This window comes from Anomaloglossus baeobatrachus, unplaced genomic scaffold (assembly GCF_048569485.1).
Source record: "Anomaloglossus baeobatrachus isolate aAnoBae1 unplaced genomic scaffold, aAnoBae1.hap1 Scaffold_991, whole genome shotgun sequence".
Taxonomy (NCBI): Eukaryota; Metazoa; Chordata; class Amphibia; order Anura; family Aromobatidae; genus Anomaloglossus; species Anomaloglossus baeobatrachus.
Genome location: NW_027445395.1, coordinates 24,468 through 31,133, shown reverse-complemented (window position 1 = coordinate 31,133; position 6,666 = coordinate 24,468). Strand labels below are relative to the sequence as shown.

General features: G+C 46.7%; 4 non-coding genes across 4 annotated transcripts; all 4 read right to left on the bottom strand.

Annotated features, from left to right (window-relative positions):
• Positions 1-1,097: 1,097 nt before the first annotated feature.
• LOC142289640 (U2 spliceosomal RNA) lies at positions 1,098-1,288 on the bottom strand. Its single transcript, XR_012750097.1, has one exon. It is a non-coding gene; the product is annotated as a U2 spliceosomal RNA (small nuclear RNA).
• Positions 1,289-2,675: 1,387 nt separating this feature from the next.
• LOC142289639 (U2 spliceosomal RNA) lies at positions 2,676-2,866 on the bottom strand. Its single transcript, XR_012750096.1, has one exon. It is a non-coding gene; the product is annotated as a U2 spliceosomal RNA (small nuclear RNA).
• Positions 2,867-4,253: 1,387 nt separating this feature from the next.
• Positions 4,254-4,444, bottom strand: LOC142289637 (U2 spliceosomal RNA). Its single transcript, XR_012750094.1, has one exon. It is a non-coding gene; the product is annotated as a U2 spliceosomal RNA (small nuclear RNA).
• A 1,387-nt stretch (positions 4,445-5,831) lies between these two features.
• On the bottom strand, positions 5,832-6,022 carry LOC142289636 (U2 spliceosomal RNA). Its single transcript, XR_012750093.1, has one exon. It is a non-coding gene; the product is annotated as a U2 spliceosomal RNA (small nuclear RNA).
• Positions 6,023-6,666: the final 644 nt, after the last annotated feature.

Sequence of the window (6,666 nt, the reverse complement as noted above, 5' to 3'; positions counted from 1 at the left end):
ACTTTCCGTCACTGCCACCCTTTGCCATCCTTACCCGTAGAAAGCCCTTTCATCATCCCCAAACCCTAATCTTTTCCCTTTCCTTCCCAGCCCCCAAACCCTGCCCTCTGTACCTTTCTCACCACCCGCTTCCCTTCTCCTGTCATCCCCCTACCACCCGGGAAAAAAAGAGATTGCCCCCTCCTTCCACTAGCCCACCCTCCCACCCAAAGAACAACTTCTTCTGCGCAGCTTGTTTTCTAGGCAGCAGCGCTATTGTGATGTCATCGGGGGGCATTGTGACAAGCCGCCAGTGTTCCGTCTCTTCATGTTGTGCACAGTTCAAACGGAAAATACATCAACAGGCAGACTACAGAAAAGCTTACTATCAAAGGTTAGAGGGGGGCTTTCTCAGAGGGCTTTTTACAGTTTTTCTATTCCCAATTAGCCGTTTAAGTGTACTTATTGAAAGTAGTAATTCTTTCATAGGCCGCCCTTTCTTAGTATTTGACGTTCCTTATATTGCGGTATGAGGCTTCGCAGTAGGTTGCAAACATTCATCACCCATGACTGTCCCCAATTGAGCTCAGAAGCTCAATGTCTATCATGACCTCTCTTTTAGAATGTCCAAGAGCAAGCAAACTATTCCTCCAGGAGAGGGCGCCAACAGACTACTAAAGAGATCATCATTACTCAAAGAAAACCCCAAAAACCAATGCATGATAGGAATAAACAGGTAACTTTCTTTGGAGTGGAAGCGGAGAGATCGCACCAGATGCCAATTCTAGATGTTATCACACCTGTGGTCACTGCAGCAGCAGGTGAATCCACTTTGTCCAAAAGGGATCTATTCCATTCAATTGCAAATGATCTAGATAAGACAGAGAACTGCAGCACGGGGACATAGCCGAGTTGGTCAGGTTGAGTGGTGATGAGTTTGCTATTTGGATGAATAAAGAAAGTCAAAAGTGTGAAAGATAAAAAACAAAAGGAGGAAGTGTGAAAAGTGAATGGGCCAAATTGAGGTGCATATGAAGACGTATGCTTTCTTCCAATTCATTAAATCGGGCTAATATGAATCAGGTGAATTGAGTTCTGCTTTTGGAAACTGGGTTAAGAAGGGGTGCACCGTTCCTGGAGGTACTGCAATACCAGGTCAATGCGTGGAGTGGACAGAGCAAGCTCTTTTTCCATCTCCCTGTTCTAAAAATCCATTTAATATATGGTCCCCAGATAGGGGACGTATCAGATATTAAACTGATAAGAACAGATACTACACTTGATCTTAGCCAAAAGGCCGAGAAGCGATAACCAGAATTGGTTTGGGCCTCGAGTGGCACCCTGGCCTATGCCGGACACATCTTAGGGAGAGAGAGCGAGAGGGAGACAAACCCACGCCTACACAAGACATTTTGTCACCCAAGCCAACCCTTGAAAAGGCTGCTTTGCAGAGCCAAAACAAGAAGAATGGTGCGTTTTGCAGCCGCCGCCCACTGCAATGAATCTGAATAACTCCTCCTTTAGGGCGCAAGCAACTCCCCTCCCCCTTGCAGTCTTTCCAATTCACGATACAAAAAGACGGACAGGACAGGTTGCCTGACTTTCCGTCACTGCCACCCTTTGCCATCCTTACCCGTAGAAAGCCCTTTCATCATCCCCAAACCCTAATCTTTTCCCTTTCCTTCCCAGCCCCCAAACCCTGCCCTCTGTACCTTTCTCACCACCCGCTTCCCTTCTCCTGTCATCCCCCTACCACCCGGGAAAAAAAGAGATTGCCCCCTCCTTCCACTAGCCCACCCTCCCACCCAAAGAACAACTTCTTCTGCGCAGCTTGTTTTCTAGGCAGCAGCGCTATTGTGATGTCATCGGGGGGCATTGTGACAAGCCGCCAGTGTTCCGTCTCTTCATGTTGTGCACAGTTCAAACGGAAAATACATCAACAGGCAGACTACAGAAAAGCTTACTATCAAAGGTTAGAGGGGGGCTTTCTCAGAGGGCTTTTTACAGTTTTTCTATTCCCAATTAGCCGTTTAAGTGTACTTATTGAAAGTAGTAATTCTTTCATAGGCCGCCCTTTCTTAGTATTTGACGTTCCTTATATTGCGGTATGAGGCTTCGCAGTAGGTTGCAAACATTCATCACCCATGACTGTCCCCAATTGAGCTCAGAAGCTCAATGTCTATCATGACCTCTCTTTTAGAATGTCCAAGAGCAAGCAAACTATTCCTCCAGGAGAGGGCGCCAACAGACTACTAAAGAGATCATCATTACTCAAAGAAAACCCCAAAAACCAATGCATGATAGGAATAAACAGGTAACTTTCTTTGGAGTGGAAGCGGAGAGATCGCACCAGATGCCAATTCTAGATGTTATCACACCTGTGGTCACTGCAGCAGCAGGTGAATCCACTTTGTCCAAAAGGGATCTATTCCATTCAATTGCAAATGATCTAGATAAGACAGAGAACTGCAGCACGGGGACATAGCCGAGTTGGTCAGGTTGAGTGGTGATGAGTTTGCTATTTGGATGAATAAAGAAAGTCAAAAGTGTGAAAGATAAAAAACAAAAGGAGGAAGTGTGAAAAGTGAATGGGCCAAATTGAGGTGCATATGAAGACGTATGCTTTCTTCCAATTCATTAAATCGGGCTAATATGAATCAGGTGAATTGAGTTCTGCTTTTGGAAACTGGGTTAAGAAGGGGTGCACCGTTCCTGGAGGTACTGCAATACCAGGTCAATGCGTGGAGTGGACAGAGCAAGCTCTTTTTCCATCTCCCTGTTCTAAAAATCCATTTAATATATGGTCCCCAGATAGGGGACGTATCAGATATTAAACTGATAAGAACAGATACTACACTTGATCTTAGCCAAAAGGCCGAGAAGCGATAACCAGAATTGGTTTGGGCCTCGAGTGGCACCCTGGCCTATGCCGGACACATCTTAGGGAGAGAGAGCGAGAGGGAGACAAACCCACGCCTACACAAGACATTTTGTCACCCAAGCCAACCCTTGAAAAGGCTGCTTTGCAGAGCCAAAACAAGAAGAATGGTGCGTTTTGCAGCCGCCGCCCACTGCAATGAATCTGAATAACTCCTCCTTTAGGGCGCAAGCAACTCCCCTCCCCCTTGCAGTCTTTCCAATTCACGATACAAAAAGACGGACAGGACAGGTTGCCTGACTTTCCGTCACTGCCACCCTTTGCCATCCTTACCCGTAGAAAGCCCTTTCATCATCCCCAAACCCTAATCTTTTCCCTTTCCTTCCCAGCCCCCAAACCCTGCCCTCTGTACCTTTCTCACCACCCGCTTCCCTTCTCCTGTCATCCCCCTACCACCCGGGAAAAAAAGAGATTGCCCCCTCCTTCCACTAGCCCACCCTCCCACCCAAAGAACAACTTCTTCTGCGCAGCTTGTTTTCTAGGCAGCAGCGCTATTGTGATGTCATCGGGGGGCATTGTGACAAGCCGCCAGTGTTCCGTCTCTTCATGTTGTGCACAGTTCAAACGGAAAATACATCAACAGGCAGACTACAGAAAAGCTTACTATCAAAGGTTAGAGGGGGGCTTTCTCAGAGGGCTTTTTACAGTTTTTCTATTCCCAATTAGCCGTTTAAGTGTACTTATTGAAAGTAGTAATTCTTTCATAGGCCGCCCTTTCTTAGTATTTGACGTTCCTTATATTGCGGTATGAGGCTTCGCAGTAGGTTGCAAACATTCATCACCCATGACTGTCCCCAATTGAGCTCAGAAGCTCAATGTCTATCATGACCTCTCTTTTAGAATGTCCAAGAGCAAGCAAACTATTCCTCCAGGAGAGGGCGCCAACAGACTACTAAAGAGATCATCATTACTCAAAGAAAACCCCAAAAACCAATGCATGATAGGAATAAACAGGTAACTTTCTTTGGAGTGGAAGCGGAGAGATCGCACCAGATGCCAATTCTAGATGTTATCACACCTGTGGTCACTGCAGCAGCAGGTGAATCCACTTTGTCCAAAAGGGATCTATTCCATTCAATTGCAAATGATCTAGATAAGACAGAGAACTGCAGCACGGGGACATAGCCGAGTTGGTCAGGTTGAGTGGTGATGAGTTTGCTATTTGGATGAATAAAGAAAGTCAAAAGTGTGAAAGATAAAAAACAAAAGGAGGAAGTGTGAAAAGTGAATGGGCCAAATTGAGGTGCATATGAAGACGTATGCTTTCTTCCAATTCATTAAATCGGGCTAATATGAATCAGGTGAATTGAGTTCTGCTTTTGGAAACTGGGTTAAGAAGGGGTGCACCGTTCCTGGAGGTACTGCAATACCAGGTCAATGCGTGGAGTGGACAGAGCAAGCTCTTTTTCCATCTCCCTGTTCTAAAAATCCATTTAATATATGGTCCCCAGATAGGGGACGTATCAGATATTAAACTGATAAGAACAGATACTACACTTGATCTTAGCCAAAAGGCCGAGAAGCGATAACCAGAATTGGTTTGGGCCTCGAGTGGCACCCTGGCCTATGCCGGACACATCTTAGGGAGAGAGAGCGAGAGGGAGACAAACCCACGCCTACACAAGACATTTTGTCACCCAAGCCAACCCTTGAAAAGGCTGCTTTGCAGAGCCAAAACAAGAAGAATGGTGCGTTTTGCAGCCGCCGCCCACTGCAATGAATCTGAATAACTCCTCCTTTAGGGCGCAAGCAACTCCCCTCCCCCTTGCAGTCTTTCCAATTCACGATACAAAAAGACGGACAGGACAGGTTGCCTGACTTTCCGTCACTGCCACCCTTTGCCATCCTTACCCGTAGAAAGCCCTTTCATCATCCCCAAACCCTAATCTTTTCCCTTTCCTTCCCAGCCCCCAAACCCTGCCCTCTGTACCTTTCTCACCACCCGCTTCCCTTCTCCTGTCATCCCCCTACCACCCGGGAAAAAAAGAGATTGCCCCCTCCTTCCACTAGCCCACCCTCCCACCCAAAGAACAACTTCTTCTGCGCAGCTTGTTTTCTAGGCAGCAGCGCTATTGTGATGTCATCGGGGGGCATTGTGACAAGCCGCCAGTGTTCCGTCTCTTCATGTTGTGCACAGTTCAAACGGAAAATACATCAACAGGCAGACTACAGAAAAGCTTACTATCAAAGGTTAGAGGGGGGCTTTCTCAGAGGGCTTTTTACAGTTTTTCTATTCCCAATTAGCCGTTTAAGTGTACTTATTGAAAGTAGTAATTCTTTCATAGGCCGCCCTTTCTTAGTATTTGACGTTCCTTATATTGCGGTATGAGGCTTCGCAGTAGGTTGCAAACATTCATCACCCATGACTGTCCCCAATTGAGCTCAGAAGCTCAATGTCTATCATGACCTCTCTTTTAGAATGTCCAAGAGCAAGCAAACTATTCCTCCAGGAGAGGGCGCCAACAGACTACTAAAGAGATCATCATTACTCAAAGAAAACCCCAAAAACCAATGCATGATAGGAATAAACAGGTAACTTTCTTTGGAGTGGAAGCGGAGAGATCGCACCAGATGCCAATTCTAGATGTTATCACACCTGTGGTCACTGCAGCAGCAGGTGAATCCACTTTGTCCAAAAGGGATCTATTCCATTCAATTGCAAATGATCTAGATAAGACAGAGAACTGCAGCACGGGGACATAGCCGAGTTGGTCAGGTTGAGTGGTGATGAGTTTGCTATTTGGATGAATAAAGAAAGTCAAAAGTGTGAAAGATAAAAAACAAAAGGAGGAAGTGTGAAAAGTGAATGGGCCAAATTGAGGTGCATATGAAGACGTATGCTTTCTTCCAATTCATTAAATCGGGCTAATATGAATCAGGTGAATTGAGTTCTGCTTTTGGAAACTGGGTTAAGAAGGGGTGCACCGTTCCTGGAGGTACTGCAATACCAGGTCAATGCGTGGAGTGGACAGAGCAAGCTCTTTTTCCATCTCCCTGTTCTAAAAATCCATTTAATATATGGTCCCCAGATAGGGGACGTATCAGATATTAAACTGATAAGAACAGATACTACACTTGATCTTAGCCAAAAGGCCGAGAAGCGATAACCAGAATTGGTTTGGGCCTCGAGTGGCACCCTGGCCTATGCCGGACACATCTTAGGGAGAGAGAGCGAGAGGGAGACAAACCCACGCCTACACAAGACATTTTGTCACCCAAGCCAACCCTTGAAAAGGCTGCTTTGCAGAGCCAAAACAAGAAGAATGGTGCGTTTTGCAGCCGCCGCCCACTGCAATGAATCTGAATAACTCCTCCTTTAGGGCGCAAGCAACTCCCCTCCCCCTTGCAGTCTTTCCAATTCACGATACAAAAAGACGGACAGGACAGGTTGCCTGACTTTCCGTCACTGCCACCCTTTGCCATCCTTACCCGTAGAAAGCCCTTTCATCATCCCCAAACCCTAATCTTTTCCCTTTCCTTCCCAGCCCCCAAACCCTGCCCTCTGTACCTTTCTCACCACCCGCTTCCCTTCTCCTGTCATCCCCCTACCACCCGGGAAAAAAAGAGATTGCCCCCTCCTTCCACTAGCCCACCCTCCCACCCAAAGAACAACTTCTTCTGCGCAGCTTGTTTTCTAGGCAGCAGCGCTATTGTGATGTCATCGGGGGGCATTGTGACAAGCCGCCAGTGTTCCGTCTCTTCATGTTGTGCACAGTTCAAACGGAAAATACATCAACAGGCAGACTACA